The 18,684-nt window shown below is 37.9% G+C and overlaps 1 long non-coding RNA gene across 2 annotated transcripts in view; it reads right to left on the reverse strand.

Moving 5' to 3' along the window:
• The window catches only part of LOC134759442 (uncharacterized), a 223,481-nt gene extending 219,577 nt beyond the window's left edge, over nt 1-3,904 (reverse strand). For both annotated transcript variants that reach the window (XR_010135640.1, XR_010135641.1), the window contains exon 1: nt 3,517-3,904. This is a non-coding gene — a long non-coding RNA (uncharacterized LOC134759442). The remainder of the gene's footprint in view (nt 1-3,516) is intronic.
• Between the last annotated feature and the right edge of the window lie 14,780 nt (nt 3,905-18,684).

Here is an 18,684-nt window from a genome sequence, read left to right on the forward strand (position 1 = left end):
TACCCTGTTGGTGCATATGTGGTATGCTAAGTCTTGAAATAGGAGCCAAAGTTTGGGTGAGGGTTCATTTCATTTCTGTGGGTGACTACAACAGCACATAAACTTCAATTGTAGTCAGTTTAAATTCCTGCAACCTATCTGCTGTGGTCTGAATGTTTTTGTCCCCCCACAATTCATATGATAAACTTAATCACCAATGAGATAGCATTAGGAGGTGAGGCCTTTGGGAGGTGATTAAATCATGAGGACACATGCCTCATGACTAGGATTACTGCCCTTATAAAAGCGGCTCCAGAGAGCCACCCTATCTCTTCTACCACGTGAGGACACAGCTAGAAGGCACAATCTATGACCCAGAAAGCAGGGCCCCACTAGACATCCAATCTGCTGGTGTCTTAATCTTGGACTCCTTAGACTCCAGACCTGTGAGAAATAAATTTGCATTCATAAGCTACCCAGGATTTTTTTTATAGCAGCCCGAACAGACTAAGATACCATCATTGTAGTGTTTCATTATTCTTATCACCAAGTGCCCAATCTTCCTCTTGATGACTAGAACCAGAAACCTGGAATATATCTTCAATTCTTTCTTCTTCTTCTTATTTCTTCTTCTTTCTTCTTCCTCCTCTTCTTCTTTTTTTTTTTTTGAAAGGGTTTTGCTCTCTTATCCAGCTGAAATGCAGTGGCACAATCACAGCTCACTGCAGCCTCCACCTCCCAGGCTCCAGTGATCCTCCTACCTCAGCTTCCCACTTTGCTGGGATTACAGGTATAAGCCACCGTGCCTGGCTTCTTTCCTCTTTTTTTGTTGGCCATGTGCCTTTAAAATCCTTTCTGCCAATTTCATGGCTACCATCTTGGCTCAGGCAGTCATTAATTCCTCATTTTAGTTATTTTATGTCTTCCATCTGGTTTGTTTTTCTAGTCTTGGCCCCATCTCTCCTACCCAATAATCCTTCCTCTATACTGCTGCTGAAGTAATTCTTCTCCAACCTTGCTTAACTAATCCAGCAATTTCCCATTACCTCCAGGATACAGTTCAAACTTCTTAACACAGTTTACAAAACTCTTCATCATCTTGCATCTACATTTCCCATTTCTCCTGCTGCATACCTATATACCACAATGTTTGCTTCTATGGTATGCTTACCTGCAAAATATACTTACCTCCACAGTTCATAGACAAGGAAATATATACAAAGGTATACGTTCCTTTTTCTGGAGCATACTCATGTCCTTCCTTAGCTTGGTCAATTCCAATAGATTCTTCAAGACTAATCTTGAGCTTTGATACATTCTATGAGAAGTACTTCCTGTTTAACCTAGGCTGAGTGAGGTGTTCTTTCCCCACATTTTAGCAATAACCTTTATTTCAGTGTTTATTATCACTGTAATATCTGATTTGATTGTATATTTTTCTAGATGTGATTCTCTTAAGGGCAGGCACCATGTTTTTCATCTCAGAAGGTCACAAACTATTAGGAAAATGGGCTTGCAGATACATGTACAACAAAGAATAATAATTCAAGATGGCTCATGGAAAAAGTATTCTGAAAAGTAAGAGAGGCACATGTGCTAGAAGAGACAAGAAAAGGCACAATAGAGAAATTAGAGCCCTCATACATTGCTGGTGAGAAAGTAAAATGGTACAGCCACTTTGGAAAACAGTCTGGTAGTTCCGCAAGGGTTTAAACATAGAGTTACCATATGACCCCACAATTCCACTCTTAGGTATATATCCAAGAGAAATGAGAACATATGTTGACACGAAAACTTGTACATGAATGTCAACAGAAGCATTATTCATAATATTCAAAAAGTAGAAACAACCCAGCTGATGAAGGGACTTTGAAAACATGTTAAGTGAAAGAAGCCAGTCACAAAAGACCACACATTGCATGATTCCATTTATATGAAATGTTCAGGATAGACAAATGCATACAGACGGAAAGTGGATTACTGGTTGCCTAGAGCTGGGGAGAGGAGGGAGAAGTTGGGGCCAAAGGGGATGGGGTTTCTTTTTGGGGCTGTGAAAATACTCTAAAATTGATTGTGGTAAAGCATGCACAACTCTGTGAATATACTAAAATCATTGAATTGTTTACTTTATAAAGAAAAAGAGATTACTGTGGGGAAGGAATAAAGATTTCATGGAGTTGGTAGGATTTTATATCACTGATAAGGAAGTGATATAAAAAGCAAAGTGATGTCCTATAGTGAATAAACAAGTCCTTCTGTTGGGCAGATCTGGCTTTAAATCCACTTGGTCAATTTACACTTCCTAAATCTGTAACCTCATCTAAAGTATAAATATATTAATATACCTACTTTGTAAAATTATTGTGGTAAGTTATATATGAGATTTAAAATATTTAATCTAATGCCAGGCACATAGCAAATATTAATAATAAATATTAGTTACTCTTATTATAAATCTGTTTAGTATGGAATACAGTTTAGTATTGAATATCGGGACAGAGTGAACATGTAAGTACATCAATGGGAAGGAACTCCCAGAAACTTACCTGGTTTCCAGCAGAAGGAGATATGAGAGACAAAATAATATAAAGGTAACTTTACTAAGTTTAAGAAATATTTATGAATACCTTTTTTCTAACTACTAGACACTTTGCTAGACTGCTGGATATACAAAGACAAATGAGAAGTGAGCAGATTGCTGGATATACAAGTGAGAAGTGGTCCTTGACTTGGTAGTCTAGTAGACAGATAAACAAATACATGTAAGAAAGCATTATATTTCTTACAATAGAAATGTTTTTTGTATGCACAAAGAAGGGGGTGGGCTGGAAAAATAATGTAGTCAAGGTGACTTGCTCAATACTGAAACTGCTCATTAACTACTTAGGCCAGCACTTACGGCACACTTGTCAGGATGCCTTGCTAATATTTTCTGCTTCCAGTACAGAACAGAGATTACAGGTTTAAGCCAATTTTGTTCAACAGATGAGAAACCCAGTGTCCAAGGATGAAAGAATACTTGTTATACAAGGAATGTGAATATTCCAGAGATTTATGCTCAAAGTCCCCAGGTTAGTGTCTTTCTTCCTCACTAGACTGTAAGCTCCTTGAAGACAAATATCTTGAGTGTTACCTTGTTCACTCTTGAATTGTCAAAACTTGACCCAGGACTAGGTATGTGGTATACAATCAATAAAAAATTGTTGAATGAATGTTCTTCCATATCCTCCCATGGCAAAAACGGAAGAAACATTCACGAGTGGACTGCTAGTTGACTGTTTCTCTCATCGCTATTGACAGTCTGAAACGGACAAAGACATCTATATAATCATTCCTTCCTTTCAAATAAATAATCTGTGAATTACGCTATTCTTTTCCTATTGCTTCAGGACAAGCTATTTGACAGAAAGCTTTTAAGAAAGGCTTTGCAAGAAAACTCTGCAACAGAGATGGCACGTATGAATTGCTGTGATCTGGAGTTGAAGACAAGAACAAAAGTAACTCTAGAGCAGAATTCTTTGACCGAAGTCATCTTACTGGTTGGCGGAGGCTCTCGGTCTACTCGCATCCGGTGCTTGAGAGTTCAGACAGGCAAAGATGAGAGGTAGCATCTAGTCAACATCCATTTCTTGAGCACTTACTACATGTCAGCCACTTTGCTTAGTCCCCGGTTTTACTGCACTCTGCTTGGAAGTGGTGGAGAGATTCGGCGGGATCTTCTTAGGACCAATCCTACAAAGTTCCCGATGGAACTCATTTTGATTTGGGGGACGGTTTATTTGCAGGGATTAGGTGGAGCAACAGGGCCTGCTACTCAAAAGGAATGAGAAACTGTAACTAACAGGAGGTGGACTGGGAAGGAGCATGGCAAAGTCACCCCTTTTCACAGGGCAACTCTCCAAAGACCACGCTCAAGTTGGGGTGGCAGAGTTCTCAACATGGGGCCCCGACCCGGGCCTCGGCCTGGGGCCACGTGACGCGCGTGTTTACGTTGAGTGACGGGCGCTGTGTTGGGCGGGCCTTGGCGGAAATCAACTTCCGGGGGCAGAGGTGTTCGAAGCCGAGTGGTGCGTGGGCTACCCCAACCTGTGTGGCTGGGCCGCGGTCTCCCCTCAAGGGCCTGGGGCCGTGCCTCGGGTGTACGCGTAGGGGTCTGTGTGCTGGGGGTGGCTCACCGGACAGCGTGGGTGAGCGGCGCAGCGGCGGCAGCGGAGAGCGAGAGAGGGGAGCAGGTAAGTGAACGCTCGCCTTTCGGGGCCTGGGTCTTGGGGTCGGGGCCGCGCGAGGCGGGCGGAGAGCGCCCCACCGGGGGAGGAGCGCGGCCGAGCTTCCACCGCCTGCAGCCCGCCTGCTCCGGCCTCGCCCTTGGCTGTCGCAGCGACCAAGAGTCAGGGGGCGTGACCAACCTCCTGCGGGAACGGAGCCAGCTCCCGGGGGTGGGAGTGCCCACTCGTTCCTGCGCTCGCCGGTAGGTACCGGTACCTGCACGTCCCAGAATCGAGTGTTTTCGAAAGTCTACGCCCACGAACACGTGATTATTGTGTCACCGAAGCGCCTACTGAACGGAGACCTTGATTCTTGCTTAGATTTCACAGAACGCGCCTGGTTTATGTATCCCCTTTTACTTTGCCAAGTACACCGGGGTAAAAGCTCTACAGCGTCTGCCAGCCACATTTCCTTAGAGTTTCTTGGGCCACATGTTGCAATAAAAGTGGCATTTCAGGGTCAAGGCAGGAGCCAGTAACTTTGCCAAGTGGTGAGGTATCCTTCGTCCCCGTTAGCACGCCTCCCTTTCCCAACAATGAAGATATTTCCTCCATCTGCGCGTGTCGCCTACTGCGGAGGAAAGCTTTGGACATGTAACCTATTTTTGGCTTCACTTTAAGGAGTGGAACTCTATTAAAAGCTGCGCTGGTGTTTTTTTGGTAGGATGATGTTGCTGCTGCTACTCTCACTTGCTTCCTTGATGAGAGTTGGGGAAGAGCTTGATTTCCTGGAGGGTAAAGTCTTGGCCACAATTTTGGGTGATTCAGCGGCCCCTTACGAATTCTGACTCTTTCCTTCCCTCTTCTCTCAGCTGTGCGGATACCGATGCCACCTTTCTCTTCAAATATTAATCCGGATGGGAGTTGGATGATGATGGTTTTTGGAAGTAGTTTGCATGTTGCGTGGTGGTTATTGGAGTGAGCTGACATTTTACTTCACAATTTAAGGCAACCCTTCCTCCCCCCACAATATTTAGTTGGGTGGGGTGACAGGGACTGACAACAAATTCGCTGTTGTGTTCCCTGCTGTCGGAGAGTTCTACACTTAACGATCACCTGATTGCCCTCTGCTACAATTTCTGTTGCGTTGAGGGGATTGGTTGTACTGTCTGTACCTATTAGGTAAATGTAGTAAGGGTCATGCCAGGCAGAGTGCACCTGCATGGTGTTGGCTAACCAGTAAACTGTGTGGTAGAGAATTGCCCTGGTTACGAAGTTTGGTATCCTCCAGGCTGCCTAGGAGGGTGTTCTGTGGGCTGGGAAATCTTATGAACTGGTTTCCTAGCAACAGTATAAGCCCAATGGAATAAACATAAAGAAAACAAAGTGATGAAAGTTACAACTTACCTCTTAACTTTTATTAAATGGAAAAATGTAGCTTCTTATTGGAGTGATCCACTCAAAACTTCTGAGACATTTTTGTTTATTTTGAACATCTTAGTACTTAATAACATACAAAAGAAACTGCAGAAAATCATCCCAGAGGGACATCACTTTGGTTTTGGGCGGCATTAAAAAAGAGAAAAAAGACGTTTAAAAATGAGCTTGTCTGGAGCTTAAATGGACAAACAGGAATTTGGTGTAATAGGCATTTTATGTTGTACTCTTATCTATATGTGTCAGATGTATGCGTTATATATGATTGTTATGAATGAAGATAGTAGAAGACGGGGTGGGAGTGGAGTAGAGTGGATGGATGGATAAGACTGGTTACCTTAAGTAAAATGGAAGGGGAGTGTTTTAGATAAGTTGTTCCCAAACTCTAGGTCATACTTACAGTACTCCTTTATCAACCTGTTCCTTGTGATTTTTAATCTTCCTTGAAAGTTTATCAAATTTTCTTATTTTCTGTCCAAACAATGAGAACTTAATTGAAAAAGGCATCTCTCTTTAGATTAACTCTTTGTGTTTATGTATATCTGTTTCTTATTTACTAATGATAAATTAATATTTTAGATTTCCAGTATTTTAAGGATTTTTGGTCTCCTTACTGTTCCTCCCTGCCCTATTCCCATACCCAGTAAGTTTGGTTTAGCTCATTTAAATTGATGCATATTTTTAAAAAGGGCATATGTTGCTTTTTTTTTAAAAAAAATCAAGGTTTATTGAGGTATGATTTATAAGTAAAAAAGTAATTTTTATTATATTGCTGTATAAAGTCTGACAAATGCATATAATGGAACCACTGCCACAATCCAGACAAATAATATTCCCATCATTCTAAAAAGTTTCCTCCCCTCACTCATAGGTCCTAGCAACCACTGATCTGTTCTCTGTCGCTATTTATAGCTTTGTCTTTTCTGGTATGTTATGTAAATGGAATCATACGGTATGTAGCCTTTTGTTTCAGGTTTCTTTCACTTAATGCTTTGATTCATTCATGTTGATGCATGTTTGTTGATGCTTGGTTGTTTTTTACAGCTGAGTAGTATTTCATTGTGTGAATATATCATAATGTTTATTCGCCATTTGATGAACAATTTTTGGCATTTAGGAATGAAGGTACTATAAACATTCATGTGCTGTTCTTTGTACATTAAGGTACAAGACTTTGTGTAGACATATGTTTTCATTTCTTTTGGTTAAACATCTAGGAATGGAATTCTTGGGCCATGTGCAAGTGCATGTTTAACCTTAAAAGAAATTACCAGCCGGGCACAGTGACTCAGACCTATAATCCCAGCACTTTGGGAGGCCAAGGTGGGCAGCTCACGAGGTCAGGAGATCGAGACCATCCTGGTCAACATGGTGAAACTCTGTCTCTACTAAAAATACAAAAATTAGCCGGGCGTGGTTGCGGGTGCCTGTAATCTCAGCTACTCAGGAGGCTGAGGCAGGAGAATTGCTTGAACCAGGGAGTCGGAGGTTACAGTGAGCTGAGATTGTGCCACTGCACTCCAGCCTGGTGACAGAGTGAAACTCCATCTCAAAAACAAAAAAAAAAAGAAAGAAATTACCAAACTGTTTTCCAAGGTAGCTGTTTAATTTTGCATTCCCGCAAGTGATGTTTGATGTTCCAGTTGCTCCACATTCTGGTCAGCACTTGTCATTTTATTTTTAATGTTAGCTATTCTAATATGCATTTAGTGAAAACCCATTTATGTTTTAATTTGAATTTTTCTTCTAACATATTGAGCGTCTTTTCCTGTGCTATTATTTGCCATCTGTGTATCTTCTTTGATTAAGTGTCTGCTGAAGTCGTTTGTTCATTTTTAATAGGGTTGTTATTCGTTTGCAAGTGTTTTATACAGTCTGGATACAAATTCATTATTATATATATGTTCACAGTATTTCCTTTGAGTCTGAGTCTGTAGTTTGTCCTTTCATTTTCTTAACAGTATCTTTTAAAGAGCAGAAGTTTTAAATTTTGGTGAAGTCCAGTTTATCAGTTTTTTCTCTTATGATTTGTGCTTTTTTATCATGAGAAATTTTGCCTAATCCAACATTGCAAAGATTTTTTTCTTATGTTTTCTTCCAGAACTTTTATAGCTTGAAATTTTAGATTTAGGTCTGTGACCAATTTCAAGTTAATTTTTGCATGTGAGGTAGGGGTCAAGACTCTCTCTCTCTGTGTGTGTGTGTGTGTGTGTGTGTGTGTGTGTGTGTGTTTGTGTATGGATGCCCCAGTCTTGTAGCACCATCTCTTGAAAAGACTGTTCTTACTGTATCCAGAATTGGTTCCTTCCAGTGGGTTCTTGGTCTTGCTGACTTCAAGAATGAAGGCACGGACCCTCACAGTGAGTGTTACAGATCTTAAAGATGGTGTGTCCGGAGTTTGTTTCTTCAGATGTTCAGATGTGTCTGGAGTTTCTTCCTTCTGGTGGGTCCGTGGTCTTGCTGACTTCAGGAGCGAAGCCACAGACCTTTGCAGTGAGTGTTACAGCTCTTAAAGGTGGTGCATCCGAAATTGTTCATTCCTCCTGGTGGATTCGTGGCCTTGCTGGCTTCAGGAGTGAAGCTGCAGGCCTTTGCGGTGAGTGTTACAGCTCATAGAGGCGGCGTGTCCTGAGTTGTTTGTTCCTCCCAGTGGGTTTGTGGTCTTGCTGGCCTCAGGAGTGAAGCTGTAGACCTTCGTGGTGAGTGTTACAGCTCATTGTTACAGCTCATAAACGTGGCGTGTCCGGAGTTGTTCATTCTTCCTGGTGACTTTGTGGTCTCGCTGGCTTCAGGAGAGAAGCTGCATACCTTCGCCATGAGTGTTACAACTCATAAAGATAGTACGGACCCAAAGAGTGAGCAGCAGCAAGATTTATTGCGAAGAGTGAAAGAACAAAGCTTCCACAGCATGGAAGGGGACCCGAATGGGTTGCTGCTGTTGGCTCGGGTGGCCTGCTTTTATCCCTTATTTGGCCCCACTCACCTCCTGCTCATTGGTCCATTTACAGAGAGCTGATTGGTCGATTTTACAGAGTGCTGATTGGTCCGTTTTACAGAGTGCTGATTGGTCCATTTTGACAGAGTGCTGATTGGTGCGTTTACAAACCTTTAGCTAGACACAGAGTGCTGATTGGTGCATTTACAATCCTTTAGCTAGACAGAAAAGTTCTCCAAGTCCCCTACCCGATTAGCTAGACACAGGGTGCTGATTGGTGCGTTTACAAACCTTTAGCTAGACACAGAGCTCTGATTGGTGCATTTACAATCATTTAGCTAGATAGAAAAGTTCTCCAAGTCCCCACCTGACCCAGAAGCCCAGCTGGCTTCATTTCTCATTACTATCTTTTCTTCATTAAATTTCTTTGGCTTGCCTTGTCAAAAATCAGTTGACTATGTTTGTGTGGATTGCTTTGTGGACTCTGTTTTGTTCCATTGTTCTGTGTGTCTGTTTGGCTAAAACCTCAGTCCTTATTATGGTAGCGTTATAGTGTATCTTGAAGTCAAGAAGCCTGAGTCCTCCAACTTTGTTGTTGTTTGTCAAAAATTTTTGAGTATTCGAGTTCTTTTTCTTTCCATGTACATTTTAGAATCTCTTTATTTCTATATAAAAGCATTATGGAATTTTTAGTACGATTGCATTGAAGTTATGGATCCATTTGGGGAGAATTGACATCATAAAAATGTTTTTTTCTAATCCATTAATAAAATACCTTTCCTGCCCCAGTGCTGTGGCTCATGCTTGTAATCCCAGCGCTTTGGGAGGTCAAGGTGGGAGGATTGCTTGAGCCCAGGAGTTCAAGAGCAGCTCGGGCAACATGGCAAAACCGCATCTCTACAAAAATGAGAAAAATTAGCTGGGTGTGTTGCCATGCACCTGTAGTCCCTGCTACTTGGAAGGCTGAGGTAGGAGGATTGATTGAGCCTGGGAGGTAGAGGCTGCAGTGAGTTGTGATCATGCCACTGCAACAGTGAGAGCCTCTTTCAAGAGAGAAAACGAAATGAAACAACCTTTCTACATTTATTTGGTCTTTGATTTCTCTCTCTGTTTTTAAGCTTTCCGCATAAAAATGTTGCACATATTTTGTTACGTTTGTATCTAAATGTTTTATGTTGTTTGGTGCTGTTGTAAACAGTAACCTTTAAAAATTTTTAAATTTCCAATTACTTATGTAAGTGAATCAATGTTTTAATATTGATCTTGAATTTTTGAATTTTACAACCTTGTTAAACTCACGAGTTAGTTCTAGTAGCTTTTGTAGCTACTGCTGTCTGCTAGTAGAGACAGCTTTATTTCACATTTTCTCATTTGTTTGCCTTTTATTTTGTTTTCTTGTCTCTTTGCACTGGCTAGGACCTCTACTAATGTTAACTAGAACAAGTCAGATCAGCACAGATATCCTTGCATTGCTCTTCATCTTAGTAGAGAGGGTATATAGTCTTTTACCATTGAGTAGTTAGCTGTAAGTTTTTTGTGGATATCATTTTGACCCAGCCAAGGAAGTTCTCTTTAACTCCTGCTTAGAGCTTTAAAATTTAATCATAAATGCATGTTGTATTGCTTTTTTTGATTGTGAACATGATAGTTGATTACAGTAGAAAGTTGGAAATAAAGGAAGACTATAAAAAAAGTTACCCCATTTTCAGTAATCTGAGGTAACTGCTGCAAACATTGTGGTGGCTTTTCTTTCAGTCTTTTCTTTTGCAAACATATTTTAAAAACAAAATTGTTAATATTGTTTTATATTTTGCCCTTTTCACTCAGAATCACATTGGGAGTACTTACATCATGAATTATTTTGAGAACTTGATTTGTAATGGTTATGGGCTATTGTGTTATATGGATATGACCATCATTTAATGATTTTCTTACTGTTAAATAGTAAAGTTGTATTTCAGTTTTCCTTGTTGAAATTAACATTAAATATTTGTGCTCAACTCTGATAATTTTTCAAAGTAATTTATAAAAATATGATTATCACTCAAAGTATATACATTTTTTTTTCAGGTTCTTATATCCACTGCCTCTGTTTGGTGCTCTTGAAATTTGTTCTTTAGGCTATTTATTGTAAGAAATTTGGGGTCAGTATCATTGGCTTTTTTGGGCATCACCTTAAGGTAGAATCTTTGAATTTCAGAAACAGAGTTCCTTAGCGATCGGTCTAGTTCAAACCATTTTTTAAGCAGTTTAGAGTCTGTAAGCATTAAAATAACTTTTCTGCCTTATACTATTTTGTTTCCACTGATCTATACAGAATTACTGATGAATTACGTACAATGTAATATACCACCTGTGCTCTTCTTTTGATAAGAATTATAGAAATCTTTGTGCCTAGCATCATGTAAAACCCTTTATGTTTGTTGTTTTATTGAATTCCAACTGCTACTTTTTGGTAGTAACTTTTTTTTCCATTTCATAGACAAAGGAAACTGAGTCTCCAAGTGAGCAAACTTACCTAAGGTTGTATTAATAGTAAGTGATAGAGCTCGAGTTTGTTCACAAGTCTTCCTGAATCTGTGCTTTTATTTGTAGGCTATACTATGAGTATTACGTTATTTTAGGTATTTTGTATATATTATGTTTATTTTGAATATATTAATTTTAATGCTAACAGTAAATTTACTAAGCAGATTAGCAAATTAGCATGAGATGTTATTATTACTTCTGAAATGTTTATCCAAATTTATGTCCTCTTAAATCTGTTCTTATTTTCTAAGTGGCATAAAGATTATTGTTGGCTATATGTCATATAATTTTACTTAAATAATTAGGATCATATTTACTGTGACTAGTAGAGGATACAACAATTTATTTATTTTGAAATGTGAAGAATTTTATAATTATAGGTTTAATAAATGGAGATCAAAAATAATGTTAATTACTTTATAAAATGAGCTCTGTTATAATTCTGGTAAAACAATTTGTTTTCCTTAGAAGCATATGTAGATTTTGGTATTTACATTTCAACATGGACTACGTGAATGAAATAATTAGTTTGTGAAGTATGAAATCACTTTTTCCTTGTATTCAGAGAAGGTAGACTTTTCTGTGTCTACCACCTCCTACATTTTTTATTATGTTCAGCCCTGTGGTTAAAGAATAGGTCTACATAATCATTTTAAAAAGCTGCTTACATTTGATATTATGAGAATTCAGAACTTCTGCAATTGTAGTAAAGACAGTGCTGCAGTGTTATGCAAGATCCATTAATCTATGAATATGCTTCACTGACAGACGGGCTTATATGAATATTATTTAAAAACTACATGCTTACACATCAGTAAAAGATAGTGATTAAAGATGAGATTAAGTATCATTTTAATTATGAATTTTATACAGACTACTTAAAATTAGGTTAGACCTTTTGCTTAGTTTGCCCAAATTGGGCATGAAAAACAAAATAAGCCTGTGAAAGCTGAATGACATTAAATGGACCACCCTGAATCAGAAGACAAGTTGCAATGAATATCTATTTTCCATTTTGCTGAATGAGAAGAATGTTTAATAAATGGTGATAGTTTTCATGAGATATTTAGATATTTTAAGTTTTGTCTCTTGTTGGTTATGCAGAAGAGATTTATTAATTTCTCTTTTCAGTCTAGCAATTTCTGACTTATGAGTGGAGTGTTGAATCCATTTACAATTAATGTATTTACTAATGCTTAAGGTAGTATTTATGCCTGTCATTTTGCTATTTTTTCTGTATATCAAGTAATTTTTTGTCATTCCTTAATTACTACATTATTGCTTTCTCTGCCTTTTTTTTGTATTAGGTATATATTTTCTAATGTACCATTTTAATTTCCTTGATGTTTCTTTTTTTTTTTTTTTTTAAGGGACAGAATCGCCTAAGCTGAAGTGTAGTGGCACCATCATAGCTCACTGCAGCCTCCAGCTCCTCGGCTCAAGTGATTCTCCTGCCTCAGCCTCCCTAGTAGCTAGGACTACAGGTGTGTGCTACGATGCCTGGATAATTTTTTTATTTTTTGTAGAGACAGGTTCTTACTCTGTTGCCTGGGCTGGTCTTGAACTCCTGGCTGCAAGTGATCCTCTTACCTTGGCCTTCCAAGTGCTGGGAATACAGTTGTGAGCCACTGCACCCAGCCTTGGTGTTTCTTTTACTAAATATTTTTTGAGTTCTTAGTGGGTTGCCCTGGGACTTACAAATAGTACCTTATTGTATAACAATCTATATGAATTAATACTAACTAAATTTAAGTTTACAAATTTTGTTCCTATATATTCCCTCCCCTTCCTTTATGCTATTATTGCTTAAGTTACATCTTTCTACATTAATACAGTGTCCATTAACACTGATTTATAATTCTTGATTTACGCAGCTGTCTTTTCAATCACATAGGAGAAAAGAGCCACAACCAAACATTTATATTTTCTTTTATATTTATCTATGTAGTTATCTTTACCAGTGTTCTTAATTTCTTTATGTAGATTCAAGCATACTATCTCTTGTCCTTTCAGTTCAGCCTAAGAGACCCATGTTAGTATTTCTCGTAGATAAGATGTGCTAGCATACATTCTCTTTGGTTTTGTTTATCTGAGAAAGTCATAATTTCTTCATATTCAAAGAATGGTTTTGCTAGAATTAGAATTCTTAGTTGGTAGTCTTTTTCTTTTTGGAATTTGATTGTATCTTTTCCACTGCTTCTGGCCTCCGTGGTTTTTAATGAGAAATCAGATAGGAAATCTTATTGACGATTCCCTATTTTTGATGAGTTGCTTCTCTCTTGTTGCTTTCAGTATTCTCTCTTTATTTTTTGAAAGTTTGGTTATGATGTGTTACAGTGTGGCTCTCTTGAATTTTATCCTAGTTTGAGTTTATTGAGCTTCTTAGATGTATAGATTAATGCTTTTCATCAAATTAGAGAAGTTTCCTTGTATCGTTTCTTCAAATATTCTTTCTGCTCCTTCCTTTTTCTCCTCTTTTTCTGGTACTCTCATTATGCATATGTTGGTATGCTTGATGGTTTCCTATAGGTCTTTGATGCTCTGTTTATTTTTCTTCATTCTTTTTTCATTCTATTCCTTAGCCTGGATAATCTCAGTTGACCTATCTTCAAGTTCACTGATTTTTGTGCCAGCTCAAATGTGCAGTTGAACTCTTCTAGTGAATTTTTGAATTAAATTGTTATACTTTTTGACTCCACAATGTTTGTTTGTTTATTTTGTAATCTCTGTCTCTTCATTAATAATCTCTATTTGGTGAGATATTGTTATCATACTTCATATATGGTTTTCTTTAGCTCTTTGAAACCATATCTAAGAAAATATTTAGAGAAAACATTTTAGTGTCTTTGTCTCAGAAGTCCAATGTCTGGGCTTCCTTAGGGACAATTAACTGCCTTTTTTCTCTCTCTGTATAGATCATCCTTTCTTGCTTCTTGCGTGTCTCACAATTTTTTGTTGAAAATTAGATAATTAAATAATATCTAATGTGGTAACTCTGGAAATCAGGTTCTCCTTCTCAGGGTTTCTTGTTGCTGCTCTTGTTATTTGTTTGTATAGTGACTTTCCTGAACTCTTTATGTAAACTTTGTATTCTTTTTATGTGTGGCCACCAAAGTCTCTGCATGTTAGTACTGGACAGCGAATGATTGGACAGTTATTTCCCTCATGCTTGGAAGCAATGAGTCTCCCAGCCTTTGCTGATGGTCTCTGTGTGCATGATAGGGCATGCCTTCAATGCTTAGACAGGCAGTTTGTAACTCTATTTTAGCTTTTAGTTCCCACTTATACAGAGCTTAAAGTGTAGCAAGAAGTCAAAGCTTAGGTCGCCTTTCAATTCTTTACTGAGTACTTGCATGAGCTTGGCCATCTGGAGTTCAAGGAATATGTTGGATCTTATCAAAATCCCCTATTGACATTTCATTACCTAGCTTTTCCTTTTAAGATTCTGGTCAGCTTGTTGTTTGCCCCAACTGTTACTGCCACCTCAGGCAACTTGTTAAACAGTTGGCTCTGTATGTTTTTGACAAATGCTATCTGGGGAAAAGGTTATTGGCACTGGGCAAGCTCTTAGGTCAAATAAAGACAAGTATAGGAGTGGTGTTTTCCAGGGAACTGCCAGACAGGTCAATAATGATAATTTTTGGGAATGAGATTTTGGAGGAGGTCCAACCCTATTTTGCCCCTCCTGGTGGCTGCTAGGCTGCTGGATTTTATTGCGATTTTTGAGCCTTCTAGTTTTCAAGGCTCTCATGGCACTGGGGATAGAGGGATGAGATTAAAATGCCATAAAACTTGCTGTTCTTAATGAAAATCAGCCATTTTTCTGTAATACATTCTCCCTAGATTGATGCACGCCTTTGATTAATTTCTAGAGTTCTGAAAATAGTTGACTTTGACAATTTTTGCCACTGTTGTTCTTGCTTTATGGAGGAAAGGATTTTTGGAGTTCCTTAACTCCACTATTCCTGTTGATGTCACTGTGTAGTATTTTAATAGCCCAAGTTCTTTTTAATGTCACCTTATCCCAATTATACTTATATTCCACCACTTTGCTTCATGTTTATCATCTATGGTATACAGCTTCATATAAGAGATTATTTAGGGATTATTCTAATTCAGATATGTAAAAATTTCCCATATGTAGCAAACCATTTAACAATATTAGGCATCTGCTTAGTGCTGTGAAAATTCTGCAGGATGAAAATTACAGTCTGTTCCTAAATTTAGGGAGGTGTCTGCAGTATAGTTAGGAATTTATACATGTAAAAAAAGTTGAATTATTGATTATATGAGTGAAAGAGATCTGATAAGGTAGAAGGTAAGCTACTTTTATTAATAATAAGTAGTATGGTGCAGACATAGAGCATTATTAGCCATTATGTAATTTTGTTCTTAAATAATTTGGGTCAGTTTTAAATAGAGGAAATCTTCAGTTTAGGCTTGTGAATTATGGCTAAAAATTCAATTGAATTGCCAAAATGATTATACTGAATATTATTAAACACTGTGTGCTATGCCTGAACATATTACTTGGAGAAATTAGATTTTCTGGTTAATGGAATTTCCTAGTAAAAGAAAAACAACCAGAAACCCAGTTTTTCCTTGATTTTGTGAAAATGTCTAGACATGTATTTGTGGGTTTTGATGCCTTAATTATTGAAGGTAAATGACCTCTCCCTCTGTCCCTTTTCAAAGCATTTAACTGAATGCTTATCAAGCTATGGTACCTGGCAGTCATAATTGAGAATATTATTTTCCAGTGCTGTAGAAGAGAGTCATATGATTGTTGCCCTCAAAAAATTGGTAAGAACATGGGGTTAAAATGTAGCTGTATTGTATCTTTGGGTTCTTAACGATATGAATATATGTGAGTTTTTGTGTTTTATTTAATTTATATCACCTTTCTGCATGAGGAAGACATTAATAGTTTGCAAATATTGTAAATGATTACTAGAGATGCTTTTTCACGCTCATATTAGCCAGTCCCTGATATGCATTTATTTTGATTATTAATTTTCTGATTAAAAATAAAATGATGCATACTGGCATTTTTTGGGGAAGTAATGCTATTATGTATTTCACCATTCAGAATGCAAAATTAGCAATTCCTAGTGTAAGCAATTTCAAATTTTCACACTCATTATGAATTTAAGGATGCAAAGGACCTGCTTTATATTCCTGCATTTTTTTGTGAGGGAAAGTCATGTTAGGTATTTCTAAGATGTATTTTTCTCTTCTCTTTACTCTCCTTATTACATTTGAATCGTGTAGTTTTAAGCTAGGTATTTATTTACTTATTTGTTAACAGACAGGTGTCTCATGTTTGGGTGGTATATATTGCTGCCAAAGGCTCACCACAGAGTTGCTCAAGGTGAAGAGAGTGGGTTTCTAGAAGTACAGCTAATTCTTCTGTAGTGTCTAGTTAATGTAAAATATAAAAAATCAACCAAATACATTTATACACAATTAAAGGAATACTTATACACAATTATAGGAATTTAGTAAATAAAACTTTTTAGTATCATTGCTACCATGCATAATTAACATTTTTAAGATTTATTACATATTTACTCGGTAGAGGAACAGAATCAGTTGACACATCTTTAGGACCCTGACATTATGGCATATGAAGAATGTTGGGAGTGCCTAGATTGCCTGTTGGAAAGCCTTGGATTTTTAGTTAATGACTCGGCTAGTCTTCATAATGGTGAAGAGGAAAACTCTTTCAGATATTGCTTATAGGATGTCAGGTTTGTTAGGAATATGCTCAATTATAGAGAGAAAGGAGAGTGAAGAGAGAAGGGAGAATGAAGAGGGAAAGGCGAATGAAGGTGTGCTTCAGATTTTTTTTTTTTAACATGCAAGTCTAATAGTTATATTGGGTGGATTAGAGTCTATATGAATTACAAGTCATTTATAGATACTGTTACTCAATTACATAGTAAGTACGGAGGTAAAAAAAAAATGACAGGTTATTCATACTAAAGTCAGTATGAGATGAAAAAATGTGCTGAGGATACCAGCACTTTTAATTCAAGGAAAAATGAAAATGAGTGGTTAAAACAAGTGTTAAAAGAAAAACTTCAGCCAAATTAAATTTAAAGGAGTTTAATTGAGCAATGAACAATTTACAAGTTGGGCAGCCCCCAGAATTACAGCAAATTCAAAGAGACTGTACTGCAGCCACACGGTGGAAGAGGTTTTGTAGACAAAGAAGAAATGACATACAGAAATTGGAAGTGAGGTACAGAACATTTGGATTGGTTACAGATTGGTGTTTGCCTTATTTGAACACAGTTTAAACACTCAGCAGTATATGAATGGTTGAAGTCTTTCTGCTGGAATTGGCTAAGACTTAGCTATTGTTACAGACGCATACTCCTAAGTTAGGTTTTCAGTCTTGTCAACCTATTAAGTTAGGTTGCAGTTTGTCCACAAAGACTCAAATATGGAAGTATAGAGTCCTTCTCAGGCCATATTTGGTTTGCTTTAGCAATTCCCCCTTTTGCTCATTTTCTCAATTTTTGAGAGATTGAGCACAACTTTAGTCATTAATGTCACAATCATTGTAGTAAATGTACTTATTTGGTCTTGAAACCCACCAGGAAACAGTAGAACAGTGAGTTTTGCAAAGGTAGGAACAAGAGTACCTCCTTATGCTGGAATATCCTGTTTACAGGGGAAAAACAAACCAGGTCTGTTCTCCTGTAGGATCTATGTGTTTCCTTAAAGTCTTAGTTTGATTATGTCACATTCAGCATGAGCAACTCCAATTTTGTTTGGTTTGGTCTGTTGGGGCCTAGTGAGTGAGCTCAGTCTAAAACAATGGCCACCCATAATTTTGTTTAAAAAAATTCCCCCTTTTTGGTCAGGTTCTCAGTTAGGTGAGAGTGTGACCAAAACTTAGGGCCTTAGCACCACTCTCTGTTACCATCATTTGGGTTTCCAGTCTCAGCATGTCATTCATAGGTTACAGTATCCTCATGGTCACACATTTCTTTCAGCTCTTGTCATTCCACTTGAAGAGAGACCATTAGATATTCTAGAGATGGCTGCATGCAAACATTTAAAACCTTTGAGAGAATACAGTGCACTAGGGAGACTATTACTATGACTATCGGGAGGGTAATACCAAGGGTTTGGAGTATGCTCCTTACCTAGGGTCCCCATAAACCAAACCTCCTAAAAACTCAAATAGATCAAAGAATGAGCTAGATAAAGAGTCTACTGACTTAACTAAGTAGTTTTTTCATTAATCCCCTGCAACTGAATTTCTATAATACCTGATGTTTTCTCTATAGGCCATAAGTGCCAGTGGCTGCAGGTACTTCTGTGTTTAGCCACTTTTACTATTTAGCATGACTTTTACAAGAGAATTTAAAGTCTGTTGTGTAACCATAGCCTTTACAGTATATAAAGCCTATCATGCTATAGAGCCTATCATGAGGGATACATTTCTAATCATTGCCTCTTTTATTCCAAACCATGGAAAAAGGACCTAACAAATGATGCCCTTCCAGGGAAGTGAAGGCCTCCAGGCAATGTTTTCTTTAACCCATGATGTGGGTTAAGAGGAGTGAATCAATGTTCTGTTTCTGA

This window comes from Pongo abelii, chromosome 10 (genome assembly GCF_028885655.2).
Source record: "Pongo abelii isolate AG06213 chromosome 10, NHGRI_mPonAbe1-v2.0_pri, whole genome shotgun sequence".
NCBI classification, from domain to species: Eukaryota; Metazoa; Chordata; class Mammalia; order Primates; family Hominidae; genus Pongo; species Pongo abelii.